The sequence below is a fragment of the Psammomys obesus genome, unplaced genomic scaffold, assembly GCF_907164565.1.
Source record: "Psammomys obesus unplaced genomic scaffold, mPsaObe1.curated_primary_1811, whole genome shotgun sequence".
In the NCBI taxonomy this organism is placed as follows: domain Eukaryota; kingdom Metazoa; phylum Chordata; class Mammalia; order Rodentia; family Muridae; genus Psammomys; species Psammomys obesus.
This window is the reverse complement of record NW_026596057.1, coordinates 31,702,496-31,715,444: the sequence shown is the minus strand read 5'-3', so window position 1 is coordinate 31,715,444 and position 12,949 is coordinate 31,702,496. Positions and strand designations below refer to the sequence as shown.

Sequence of the window (12,949 nt, the reverse complement as noted above, 5' to 3'; positions counted from 1 at the left end):
CAATTAACTATTCCAGGGAGTCACTGAGGGCTGTTTACTTACAGTATAACTGAGTGTTTAGAAACTGACCAAGAATACAAGTAGTTTGAATGTCTCCTTCTGTATCTAGAACATGTCTAGTCTCAATCTCTATCATTGATGTTGTTAGGGCTTGAGGGACAGCTGTCAGGACATACATGATCTAAAGCATAACTTGTCAATAAAACTACATCTGATGATATCACTGTAGAAAGCTGGAGAGTTAGTGTGTGCACATGTGTGGGCTCTACCTCACTTTCTTGCCGAAGACTGACATAACTGTTACTCTGTGTTCTTGTTAAGCATGATGTGGACTCACCTTCCTTTCCAGTCTACCCTGAAGTCAAGCCTCTTAGTTATAGCGTGGCATTTTTAACACCGTTGTTGGATTAACTGACTTTTGGTAAAGGCTCAAAGCTAGATGACGGAGGGCTGTTGGGGGTCTGTGAGAAGTGCTGCCATAGAGTTTCGTAGAAGACAGATCTAGAAGAATCCAGTAGGTCCATCGTGTCCCATCAGTGTTGAACTAATCACGTGAGTGGTGACTCAACTGGGATGGAATTACATCTTCCAGGATGACTGAGCTGCCTTTCCTTGCTGCAGTGCAAGTAACTTTCCAGATGCTCTTTGCTGCCTTCAAGGATGGAGTTTTATTTATTTGTTCATCTACGTTAGCCTAAAGGATGGTCCCACACTTCAGTGCTCAGGCTTTAGATCATCCCATGCTTCTTTTTATCTCCTCCCATACAGACCGAAAGCTCAGCTTGCAGCAAACTTCACTCCTGACTGTGTCCTCTGAGGTTCTTTCCATCGCTTTTCATGTTCTGGAACCCCTCAGTAATGCCAATGACTAAACAGGATGTTTTCAATAGAGCGGTCATCTCCTGTGGTAGCTGAAAGATGAGAGTTTTCATTTTCCCTCACCCCCCACTACTTTTAAACACAATTTAATTAAAAAAAATGACTAAGAGTAAGAATTTTTTTTTTTTTTACTATGGAGGGTCAGAGGAATGATTCTTATTTTTTGAAACCTTTGAGTCAAATTTCTCTCTGTATTTGTTACTTTGATAAATCCTTAGCATGGATTTCACCCCTATATTTAAGACAAATGTTAAAATACTACGTATTTTCTGTCTGCTGTTTTCACTGCTTATACTAAAGCTGTGAAAGTTTAAGCTTCACTGGTAGGACTTTCTGCTTAAATTATTAATTCAATTTAGTTTAAATTTTCATAAGTTATTAAAGTAGATTCCATGTGAATAGCTGATTTTCAGATTTGGCGAGTCCTAATTCAAGACAGTGCTAATGTGCAGCCTCTGGGCCTTAACTTTCCTTAAGTAATGGATTAAATAATTTCTCTCATCCAAGACAGAATGTGGATAGCAGATGCTTTTCCTGGGGTTTTAATCATCTCAAGGTTAGACCACCCAAGCGCTGGAAGTGAAGTTGGAGTTGGCCTCATAGATGCATAGATGGTGCTCAGAAGTGTAGTGCTGTCTGCTAAGTTGAACACTTTTCATCCTGGAAACTTTGATGGATACTTGCTGTGTCCATGGTGGCATGGATTTATCCAGGTTAAGCTGCTCAAGTCACAGAGTAAAATATTCTTCCTTATGTCTTATATTGTGTTTCATTTTTTTCAGTCAGTAGCTAATTTCTTAAAGTCAGTTGACTATTAGATGCTACCTATCATTAAACAAAATGTCAAGTCAATTGTTATGGCCTTAGGAAAATTTTGGAAGACAAACAAGAAATATAAAAAAAAAAAAATCTTTGCAAAATAAGGACCCTAAAAGTCTAAAACTATTCTGCAGAAATTTCCATAAGTATACACAGCTCCTGAGCAGTGGTTAAAGTATTTTAGCCTTGCCACGTCATTGTGTCACAACAAATGGGCATTCTTAGACACCAGAAATCTGGACCATCCTAGTCAACCCTACCTGTGGTATCTGAATAAGCACAAATATCTAACGTGGAAGGAAGGAAAGGAATGAAAGAGGTATTTCATGGTGTAAACATTTCCTTCCATTTTCCCACTGACTATACACATGGGTAAGATAGCTTATATAATTGTACCTGCCTGTAATGGTTCTGTACAGGAAGACAATGATCCTAGAAATTTTTTGGTAACCCAGCAATTTCAGTAGAACACCATACAGATGTTTCAGAAAAGCAAACAGGTTAATTTCAAATTCAGCAAAAACAATACCATACAAAAAAATTAAAAACACCACACAAAGAAAGCCCAAAAGTATTGGTATTTGAAAAGGAAGAAACAACTAATTCAAGAGATCAATAAATGTGGCTACAGTTGAAGTTGTAAACCAATACCAAGTAGGATGACCTGTAATAGATGGATGGGATAGTCAGCAGAAAGAAGGGTGCACGTTGTGGTGGTGTCAGGAACTGGGTAGCTGAGTTTTTATAGATTCAGTTTGCTGCTATGTGAAGAATGAATGGGTGAGCTTTCTGGGCACTGTTGAAAGGCATCCCTTGAAGTTCAGTGAGTGAATGAGATGCTTTGCGAGCAAGTTGTGGCACAACAACTGGAGAGGGCTACAGGTGGGAAAGAGGAAGGGAAACGAAGGCCGAGTTCTCCCTGGCATGTCCATTGCATGGCCAGTACGGTGATGGTTCTTAATGCTGTGACCTCATTTTAGAAACAGGTTCTATGCATGAGGCTTCAACAGCAATCAGGACTTTTACTGGAAAGAATCTAAGACCATACTTCAGACCATCATAAAAACAACCTGCATTATAACAAGGCCTCTAGTTTTTCACATACACATTGATCTGAAGTGTTTCTGTATGTGACTATCAGCATATGGTGTATTGACAAGTAAAAATCAAACTTTCATAAAATCATTGTTCTTTTGTCTAAAAATTAGTGTGTTAAGTAATCTGATGAAGCAACGATGTTATCTTGTGTTGGTCAATTTAGTTCTAAACATAGAGGATCTGTCTCCATTGCTGCTTTTCTACACGATTAAAGGAAAACAGGAAATAAACTAGGCCTCTAAATCAGCTGAGGGTTTGGAGTTGAAAGATTAACATACCAGTTGGTTGGATTGCTTATTTTCTCTTTTCTACCTGATGCCAAAGCAGCCACATGAAAATGAAACATCAAAATATTGAGTTATTGGCTTTGCCCTGCATAAACCATGAGTATATTTGGCTAACTTTCATTGTCTAAATTATTTAACTTTTGCTTACTTGTAAGAAATGTAGTCTTTGTACTCTAGAAAAAAAATAATCCAAGAAAAATTAAAAGCATTCTAGCCATTTCAAGGTAAAAAATATATATATCTAAGGTTCTCGAAAGATTCATCTTTTAGCATTTAACAAAAAAGAAGCTTTGTCTGTAGTATGTTTGGCTCATCTCTCTGTGATCTGGCCACACTTCCCAGTGTGTGCTTATTGTAAATTCAGAATGGCTGGGAAACTTCCTGTTCAGATAGCTTATTTTCATCTGATCCCAATTTTCCTACCAAAGGCTCAGACCACCCATGACAAATAAACAAAATTACCACTGAGAGCTAATTTTGTAATGAAAACAATTTGAACATAAATGTGTGAAGGGCAGAAACTTCTATGAATCTTTTCTTTTGAAGGCCACAATTCATTTTTTTTTCAATACAGGGTTTTTCTGTGTAGCCTTGGCTATCCTGGACTCACTTTGTAGTCTAGGCTGGCCTTGAAGTCATAGGGGTCCAGCTGCCTGTCTGCCTGAGTGCTGGGATTGCAGGTGTGCGCCACCACGCCCAACTGCAATTCAGGTATTAATCAAGTAATTAGTTTGCATGTGCAAGACACTGAACATTCTGTCTTTACTATAGCCTTAAATGTTGGGGTTGCAGAAACCTAGAGTTGTTTCTGTGTTGTGATTTTCAGATGTTATGGAATTTTCCAGGTTTCGATTTTCTTGTATGAATAGGGTCATGCTTGTATCTCCTTCTTGATTGTTTTATAATGTATAAATATGACATGAATGCTAAAGAGACTTGAGATATGACAACTCCTGTATAAATATAGTAGATTGTTATTGTGAAGTGTGTTTTCTTGGAGACATTTTAGGATTCATGGCATGTTCTGTATCTGGTAACATGTAACTTGGTATGGCCAAATTCTGCCATCAACAAGTTTCATTTTCCAATACTTTCTTTCTAAATGTCAAAAGCAGAAATTACCACCTTTAGCACAAATATATTTTATGGGATTAAGACTTTTTGAAATGTTTATCTGAGTACATTTAAAAAGCACCTCCATACAAACTTTGAAAAATACATCATTATTAAATGAATTTATTGGTTTCATTTCTATTTTCATTTTTATCAAAAAAAGGGAGTAGTGTTCCACAAAGCTGAGGACAAGAGAAAATGTAACTCTAAGTAAAGTGCATAATTTGGAACCCTGCCCGATAATGGGGCAGAGCGAATCAATGATGTGTGTGTGTGGGGGGGTGCTACTTATCTAGGTGTGAAGTTCTCCAGAGAGGAGAGTTTTGATCTTACTCCCATGTCACCTTTGGTCTCTGGTAGACAGTGAGAGTCTCGTTGAGATATTGCGTAATTTGAGGAAGAAACAGTGACTTTAGTGTTAAAGTGTGTTCGTGGATTGAGACATCCAAAGGAAAGGATGTTGTGCAGTCTATAGGATATATATAAGTTCAGTGTTCAGCCTGTGAAGCAAATGAAAAGCAATCTTCAGTATCAAGTTGTAATTGACAACACTGTAGTGAGTGGGATACAGAGCTTTCCCTCCTCTTACCCTCAGTCTGCTTTAGTTCAGTGTTCACAAGTACAGCCTGTTCAAAGGTTAAAATCTGTAAAGTAAAAGTGAAGGCATATAGGAGATTACAAAATCCATACATGTAAAGAAAACAGAGGGGGGGAAAACTCCTTTGAAAGGCAGGAAGAAAATTAGGAATATAGGAGACCAAAAGGAGGGGTATTTCCAAAAACAGTAAGCAGTGAGCTTCACAAATACTTCACAGAAATTGATTTATTTGAAAGACAGAAGTTTATAGGTGAAATTTAGAGGCACTTAATTGTCCTATGTGGAAGAGAGCAAGAGGGAAGGGCAGGACCCTACATTTCCCATGTTGAAATGGACCTTTTGACCATATTTTGAAAGGTTCTAGGATTTGTTCTTGTTCTAAGTGATGGGTTCCAGCATTTAGACCAGTAGTAAAGCTTCTGACGGCCAGAATGATATTCTAGAAAACCCTCAAGCTCCTGTGGCCTTAAGCTACAGTGTGAACCTCTTGCAAAGCTCAGATCTAAATATGGTTTCGCAGCTGTCCCTAAACTGTGTTTCCAGTTCCTAATAGGCTGTATTACAGTATAATCTGAACCTAACAGATATTGATGACAATAGTGAACACCCTGTATTTATGCTTAAATATTCAAGCATGTTACACCAGGAAGGAAATAAGGTATATGAAACTTATGCACACCTCACAAGAATTTCTGTGCTGTCTCTGTAGAGGAATGAGAGCTTTATGTGTAGATGAATGAGTACCACCAGGCACTAGCTTTCACCTACAGGATCTTGAGAAGCCTGAAACTCCTTTCCACATGTATGAAATGTGGGTGATGTCAACAGCTGACAACTTCTGGGCACCCAAAAGTTAATTGTTATTTTTAAGGGTGTGGCTGCTTGTATGTTCACTGCTCCAGTGGATGTCCCCACACCAGTAAATAAATTAGATAGACTGGGTTACTTAAGGAGAGAAAAAAAAAAAAAAAAAACCAAGAGGACACAAATTAGGTATGAAGGTGGGAATAGACTTGTGAGGAGTTAGGCAGGGGACTGGAAGATGAATGTGATCAAACTCTATTCTGAGAATTCTCAAAATTTAATAAAATATATTAGCAACAAAAACAAACAGTTCCAGGTGTAAGGATGGGATTAAGATGTGAAGTTTTGATTCATTCCTGGCATAAAGTAAGGTGTGTAGAAATAACCATAATGATTCAGGAAAGCATGAAAATGTAGGCATGAATAATGGGTTAAGATCCAAAAGATACCAGTGTGGAAAAATGTCTCTCACTGAGAAACAAACTTAGACTCCATGAGTTATCTTGAAGATTGACTAAGTGTAAGAGTGACTGGCTCTCTGGAGGTATTGTCAGCAAGGGCATGGGGATGTTCTGGCAAGTTAGTTTTCATTTGACATCATTCTGCATTAGGGTTATAAGGAAGCCATTATCTGTCAGGAACAGCCATATCACCTTCAGTATTGGGAGGATGGGATTTAATGATCTTTACCCTTGAAGATCTTTACCTTAACCTTTAAGTCTCGACAAATATCTCAAGTGTTTTAAGAACCATATTGCATAAATATTCTCTGAATAACTGAAAAATACAGTCTGTCTCCAAGTTTTATGAACATTTTATGTTACTTAGAAAAGTAATTAAAGATGGGATTTGAGTAAGAACAATGTCCCACATAGTTTGAGTACCTGATTTAATTTCTTTGGCATTTTGATATTTTCCTGCGTTTTCCCTTGTCTTTTTTTTTTTTTTTTCTTTTTTTCTGAAATGAAGTAACAACTCAAAAACTTAATTCTGTTGCTGGTGTCACTAATGAATAATTTAGTATGTGGGTTTAGAACTGTGCTAAAGCCTTAATTTTCAAAATAAGAGTAGGAAACTCATCACTGGAAGACCTTGTTTCCGTGCTCGTCAACCTGACCGACTCTGCAAAGGAATGCAATGATGATTTATTTCTGTCATCTTTGGAGCTGAGGGAAGAGCAACAACAACAACATTTTTCTTAAAGGCAAATCACACACAAAATTGCAGGTCAAGAGGATGAAAAGGGGAAAAAAATCTTGCAAAGGCTGAGCTTTCCACCCCCTCCCACAGTCTCTGGGAGGGTGTCTTTGGTGGCTCCTAACTGATTCTGCCACTGTAAAATCCTACAGTCATCCTTCCACACATAAAGGACAAATAGGCAGAAGAGGAGGGCCTAGATGCTTTCAGTTTTAACTCTTCACCAATAGTGGAAAAGGCAGAATGCCTAAGCTATGGCTCTGTGGCCAATAGGATGGCTGTGTGTCTCTCACATGACTGCCTGCCCCTGCCTTTCGCATGGGCTCTAATTTAGTTCAATTCAGAACTGCAGATAGTACGGTTTCCACAGGAGCAGGGATGCCTGAGCAGAAGTGGCTGAGTTTCGAGTGACTTTAGGAAATGCTTCTCCCCTTTCCAGGGCATGCAAACAGGACTCTGCACCTGCCCCCGGGGTCAGTCCAGAGAGAAGCCTCTGCTTCGCCTGCAGGGATGAGGAACTAGAGCAAGCAGCAGCATTTGAAAATTGTAAGTAGACATTTCTTCCCATCAAGTGTGCTGATTACAATAGTTTTCTGTCAGAAGCACAAAATATTCGAAGGTTTGTCGGGGAGCTCTCTTATGTGTAGTTTGAAAGGTAGCTAAAGAGCAGGGAACTATTTGAGGAGCATTCGTTGCATGCTTTCTTCTGTGAAAGATAAAGAATTAAAAAGAAAAGTCAGGCTTTCTGAGGAGTAGCTACGTACTGGGACACAGCTCCAGCATGCTGCTTTGTTCATAGGGAAAATGCAGGCATCCGCATATGTACTTACTGACCTTCTTTTCGTTCTTCATGTCTAATCAGATTTGATCTGTCCCCAGGAAAAATAAAAGACAAACTTTGCTGACTCCACTGACGAGGGCACCCCACACTTTCCAGACATCTGACAGTTATTATAATTAGCCATGAAAGACTGCTAAAGACACTTGGAGGCAAATAGCTCTTAAATCTGAACAATGGCTTCGAGCCAGGGCTTTCTTTTGATTCATTTTTGAAGTGTTTTAAATTTTACAATAATGACAGAAAATGAACTGGGTTTTGTGTTTTGTCCACAAAATGTGAAATGAGGTCCGAGCACGAGTGAGGGCAGCTGAAAGTGCCCAGTGTAGAGAAGGAAAAGACAGCTTTCTGCCTTAGGAGCCAGGCCTCCATATAAAGATTTTTTTTTTTTAATTCCTAATAGGGTGGGGTGGGGATGTGGGGGTGGGGAGGAAGCATGCCGGAGCTTCTTCATAGAAGAATCCTCAAAGAATAAAATAAATTAGGATTTCTTCCTGCCGGAGGGGGCAACGCTACAGCTAACATCTAAGTTGTATTTATGGAAAGATTTCTTTTGAAGGAGTTTTAAACAGAAGTGACATTCAAAGCAGTATTTTTTTTAAATTTATACAATAATTGGAAACAAATGGTAGAAAATGTTCCTGTTACTGATTTCTTTTCTTATTCAGCATGTGTAATTCAGCAATGCATGTCTTTCCTTCTAGAATCAACCAAATCCTTAAAAAGTTATAAGTTTAGTCTGATAAGAATTGGAACTGCAAATCAGGTCAGTGTGATTATGACTGATGAGGCTTTTGAACAACAAAGACTCTGACAGAAAGAGAGTTTATAAGAACACACTGCCCTCCCCATTTTAAAAAGAGAATATTAACTCCATCAATTATTGAAAGGAATTATTCAAAGGCTCCAGACATAACTAATTATGGCTTAGAGAGGTGCCAGAGCTCAGCCTGTGCTGTAATTATAAAAGTCCAAGACATTAGGAATCTTTTTTTTTTTTTTTTTTTTTTTAAGGAGGCTTGAGCACGAGTTTTCACATAATCTTTTAAAAATACACCGGTTTTTCTTTGTCTGCTCTCATGTTATCTACACCTCCCCCACCGCCGCCCACTGTGTGCTGAGACACCTGAAGGCTAGACATAATGATCAACAGAGCTCCAGCCTGTCTGGACTCCAGCCAGGTTTTTTTCCCCTTCTACAATCAAGGAGCTTGCACGCAATGCATGCCGAGCCCATTCCACCGCTATGTGCAGATCCGGGATGGAAGTCGTACACATACTGCGGAAAGATTAAAGACAACAATATCCCCTTTCTCCTACCCTAGACAGACTCAATTTTTAACCCTTTCATTGCCTTTAAAACCAAGATGTCTCAAGCACTCAAAGACAGGTCTCCGGGGACCCTGCAACTCCTGCACCATTTCACATAGAGGCACACGCCTCATTTGGTGTGGAAATCTCATCTCCACGGATCCTGGCAGAATATTTGAGGATTCACAGTGTGTTAACGAAACGAAACAGAATTCGCTTGTGTGGGGAATGCATTTTTGGACAAACTTACGCTATAAGAAGTCGGAGGTCTGTGGGGAAGGTTTTCGCAAGCCTTGCAGAGGGCTTCTAGGGGTGCTGTTCTGTAAGCATCGTTCTGTGTGTCTGTGTCTTTTTCTCATTCTCCCTCTCTCTCTCTTTCACACACACACATAAGACACACACACCAGCTAGACATCACTACCACAAGAACTCAGGTTAGTTGTTGATGTCATCACAGATAAAATTTTGCCTTTGTGGGCAACATTTTAAATCACCTAGACGTCAGTGTCTTCTGGGTGTGTGCCCGAAGGAAGTTCAAGTGTTTGCCGGGTTAACCGACGCCCACAGGAAAGCAGTCTTTTATTCGGAGCTGTCTCGAAGATGTTTTTACGGGGCAGTTTAGGTGTGCTTGTCATGATATGTGTAGTCAGACAGAGTTCTGTGGTTCTAAGACTCCTTATTAATATGCAGATTGAACATGTCAGAGGTGGCTGAATTTCGAATGGGTGTAGAAATGAAAAGCATTTTTAAGTAACTTGGCTCAAAATTTTACAACAGTAATAGTCATTATGAATTGGTATTTGTCATTTGCTATTAATTTTGCTGACTTCTAAATTATTTTTACTATTAAAATTCCTTAAGGAAAGAATAATTCATACAAATGATTTTGAGGTGATGCCCATTCTTATGCCTTTGTGAGTATGTCTGGATTAGATAAAACTTGGATTCAGTGTTTGTGCAGGAGTTCACTCTATTCATTTGTTTCTATGTTTGGGTCTCCCTAAAGAATCACTCACCAGAAAAGTGCTCTTATCTTTACTCATATACATGATGCTATTTTATTTTCCTCATATCAAATGGAAGAAAGGTGCTTTTACCACACCTTATGACTAGACTTTAGATAAAATGGAGAAAAATTCTATATACATACTACATCATAGCTATCAAGTTTTGGTATGTAATGTATCCCATAATATAGGAATTAGGGTACATTTACCAGCTCGGACATTCCTAGCATTTGAAATACACTTTTGTAAAATTTGGAATTCATTCTTCATACTTCTAATTTCGAGAGGATTTTCAGAGCACATGTCTGTGAACAGTTCCACTAAAGTGTCAGCATAACAATGGATTTATTTGCCAATGTATTATGTGATTGTTTAAAAAAAAAGAGAGAAAAAATATTGCTTCACTTGATTTTTGTTCAGAAAAGTATATAGTTGAAGAATAGACACATTTTGTACTTAGAAAAACTATTTATACAGTTGAATGATATTTCTGTGGTGTAACAGTCCACTGTAAACTAATAAATAACTTTTTCTCAGGCAAGACTTACTATTTTTATGTAAACAATCCCTTCCAATACATACTGGAGTTCTGGCCTGATAAAAATAATTTAATTTCTTTATCAGAGGAAGAAAGTGAACAAAATGTTTTATTTAGATTCCACCTACTTTCTGAAAGCCAGGCCTGACATTGCCCTTGGGGATACAGGTTACTAGAAAGGCATCTTTCAAAGACAAGAAGATAATGGACTTGATTGAAATAGTTGGACTACGTAAGTCCAATTCAAGAACAAATGGTTTTTCAGAACATAACGAAGAAAGAACAATTTCCTATAGTTTATTCTCCTTACACAATGGTAATGATTTATTGGAAATGGCAGAACAAACACAAGATAGATGTAACCCAAACAGAAAACAACCAATGGTCTTTTATGTCAAGGATGCATCCATCAAGATTCTTGGTTTAAACAGAATATTCTTACTATGAGTCTTTTTGTTGTAGATTTTTCTGGTTATGCTCCTCAGCATATACTTTAGAATATAGGATTTCGACCACAATGTATTTTTCTTATCATATAAAAGTGTTTGAAAAGGTATAGAGAGTGAATGTATTTTAATACAATAAAAATTGGGTAGCAACATCAACTGGTTGTGACTCTTCAAAGTGAGGATAATACTCAGATAATGAATAAATTACTTTATTGATGAGATAATGATTATGGATACTTCACAAAAAAATATAACTGAATCACTCCAAAAGCTTCAGTCCTAATTTAAAGAACAAAACAAAAACTACTATAAAACCAAACCATTTCTGAGCACTCGCATGATTCCCAGAAGTCTTCTTAGTTCACAGTCATGAACTCTCTTCATAAAGAGAAAGATTTCTTTTAAGCTTAGCCTGTAGGCTGAAGGCCTGAAATTATTGTGCACAGATGCCCAGGCAGTGTTCAGTGAGTACACAGGAAACTCTGCCTGCAATAAGCAAAGAAGGGAAACTGGTTTCGCTGCTTTAGGCTCCAGATTTTATCCCTCCAATCTGGATGCACCCTACACTGAAATTAATTTGAGTGAAGACGATCAAAGTTATTTTTGTAACTTATGAAAGATCCACTGCTTTGTAGATGGCCCGAGAAGGAGAAGTTCGGAAAGTGATTGACTGAGCCTCTGCTTGCTACCCACTCAGGCTTCAGTGAGGCACTGGGGTCAGACAGCTCATGAATCACAGATAGGAAATGAATCAAATGCATATTTGGAGGTTTATGTATCCACACACACAGACACACACACACACACATATATGTATGTTTTCCATAAACAGATTTTGGGTTGATTTTTGGCCATCTTTTAAAATACCAAGCCTTAGTTCAGCTGAAATAACTTTTTATACATATAGCCAAGACCAGATGGCCACATGCTCCTTTCTTATTTAGATGAGACTCTTCCTTTCAATAACATCTTTCTTCCTGACCTGCTTAAAAATTCCAGCAAATGAAATCAGCACAGGATTTTCAATTCTAATTGACCATGTGCAGAGGAAGGGCCAGGACAGAAATCAGTGGAGGCATTGTAAGTCTCTCTGCCTCAGTTCTGTCTTTGTCTTTCACCCTTGCTGGCCAATCTAAACTAAGTGAAAATATTGAAAATGTTTAACATTAAAATAGCTGCAATATTATTCTTCAGTGAGAATTAGTTGATTGGTCTGATTCTCTCATTTCATCATAAGAATAAAAAACTTAACATGCGCTTACACAGCTTTTTTTTAAAAGTACATTAAATATTAGCATGACCCTTGAATTGAGGTAAAAAGATGGAATGCCATATTTATTTTTCACATTGCTTAAATAAATCACTATTACATCATATGTACATATGTTAGAAGATAGATATGCATTTCCATGAAAATATTAATTACCAAGATTTTTGGCTTATTTTGTATATGAACAGTAAGTTAAGAAAAATATTTTCCTTCAAGTTTATTAATACTTTTACTTACAAGTATACTGGATATAGAATATGATATATATATGTGTGTGTATATATATATATATATATACATGTGTGTGTATTTATTTATAATAAATAGTTCAATGAATTATAGATTATATATAAATATATTATTCAATTAGCTATATATGCTTTGAAAGTGAACATCTGCTTTGGCAGACATCCATTTTTATGTTGTTGTCAAATACTTTTCAGAGACATGGTGGAGGTAAGACTAGAAGCCAAGGCCTAGCATATGCAAAGCACCTATTCCACCACTGTGCTATATACCTAAGGTCCTCTTTTGAATAAATTCTTGACTCAAATCACTATTTATGTACTTGTTTTTTTTTTTTTGAGTTAAAAATACTCTGTTCTAAAAGTGTATTTTGGGAATGGCAAACCTTTGAGATCCTGTCATTATTTTGACATACAAAGTTAAAAGAAAAGTTGAACTCAAGGTGCACATATTAAACACAGATAGAAATTAAAATCAAAATCAGTTATCAGTGTCA

At 37.5% G+C, this 12,949-nt stretch overlaps 1 long non-coding RNA gene across 2 annotated transcripts in view; it reads left to right on the top strand.

Moving 5' to 3' along the window:
• The first annotated feature begins 7,156 nt into the window (after positions 1 to 7,156).
• LOC129689424 (uncharacterized) overlaps positions 7,157 to 12,949 on the top strand; it is an 85,637-nt gene continuing 79,844 nt past the window's right edge. For both annotated transcript variants that reach the window (XR_008722101.1, XR_008722100.1), the window contains exon 1: positions 7,157 to 7,341. This is a non-coding gene — a long non-coding RNA (uncharacterized LOC129689424). The remainder of the gene's footprint in view (positions 7,342 to 12,949) is intronic.